This window comes from Olea europaea, unplaced genomic scaffold (assembly GCF_002742605.1).
Source record: "Olea europaea var. sylvestris unplaced genomic scaffold, O_europaea_v1 scaffold1899, whole genome shotgun sequence".
Classification (NCBI taxonomy): domain Eukaryota; kingdom Viridiplantae; phylum Streptophyta; class Magnoliopsida; order Lamiales; family Oleaceae; genus Olea; species Olea europaea.
The window spans coordinates 197,375-198,770 of NW_019236796.1; the positions used below are offsets into that span (position 1 = coordinate 197,375).

Genomic DNA, 1,396 nt, shown 5'->3' on the forward strand with positions numbered 1-1,396 from the left:
TGCCAGAAAGATGTCAGACTTCAAGTCTTCAACCCCGAAACTGAAACGAACTAAGTTGTCCATGATCCCATACTTGGCTCTATCCAACTGGGACAGATCCCTGTTACCAGATCAAATTCACGACACTTAAACCATCATCATCAAAAGACTAGCATGCCTTGACACACAGAATCTACAGCTATTAAATGGCTCGGTTAAGCCATCCGGCTGCTGAATAGCAATTCAGCATGATTCAAAACTTCAAAGGCAAATATATCACCGTGTAACTTAACATTAAAACTCAAGAGGTTAATTTCCAACTGGGAAGTTTACATCCTTCTCATTACTTTTCAATGGTGCAGCATGTTTGGCTAAAAGTTTTGAAAAGGGAAATGTTGATTATAATTAACTTTTTTTCCAAACATGTTTGAATAACCTTTTATTTACTTTTAAATAAATAATATTAACTATTTTGAAAGAAACTTTTACATGGTTTCGAAGAAAATAAATCTCTTAACTCCATGCTAATATAATATGTTATTTATTTTTAAAACTTAATTGTTTACTTATAAGTTATTAACCTTAGCCAAACACGCTTGTAGCCTAATATGAATGGTAGAATCAAAACATTAAACAAATAAAACTATATCAGATTCACAAGTTTCCTAAACCTATAAATTCCAGCAACATTAGAACTAACATCAAGCATGGGGCATCATCTAGTAAATTATGATTCTTCAAAAAGAAAAGATAATCCGAAGCAAATGAAGAAAGAAATAAGGGATAGTAACCCAAATGCCATTTTACAATGTAATGATCTCATGTTTTCAAGGAAATCATCATAGTAAGGGAAGGACGTACCAATAAGACATTACAGCTGGTTGATCTACAATGCTTTCACAGCCACCAAAGGAAGGGGCTATGTACAGAATTTTCAGGGAACAGATAAATTTTGCAGCAGTTAGTAAATCTCCACCAACCTGATCAAATTCCATGATAAACTCTCAGATGAGTTGCTTCAGAAACATTTAACGAGATTCAGTGGCTCTATCAATACTGACCTCACAACTAACCACGCCACCACAACCCTTCGTCTGCTTCTTTGCAAGTTGATGTTCTGGATGACTTGTTAAATCCTAATCTATAAATAGAGTTTTGTTAACTATTGTGCAACTGGTACTTCCACCATATAAGCCATACATAACTAAATTTACACAAATGCAACACGTTTAATGAACCAAGATAAAAAAATTTAAGCTGAAATATACCTTGGGATGTTCCTCTAAAATCTCGGCCATCCTCAGTGCTGTAGTGTTTTGTTGCTGTACACAAAGATGCAAAGTCTTCATGCCTCAGATGATCAGATATGCTGCAATCTGATAAAATGAATTTAAACTTGCTTAACATGATACAGACA

General features: G+C 34.4%; 1 long non-coding RNA gene across 1 annotated transcript; it reads right to left on the bottom strand.

The window, feature by feature from the left end:
• LOC111378897 lies at positions 1-1,390 on the bottom strand. Its single transcript, XR_002699930.1, has 4 exons — positions 1,248-1,390; positions 1,041-1,120; positions 841-959; positions 1-100 (listed from the first exon to the last, which is right to left on the bottom strand). It is a non-coding gene; the product is annotated as an uncharacterized LOC111378897 (long non-coding RNA).
• Between the last annotated feature and the right edge of the window lie 6 nt (positions 1,391-1,396).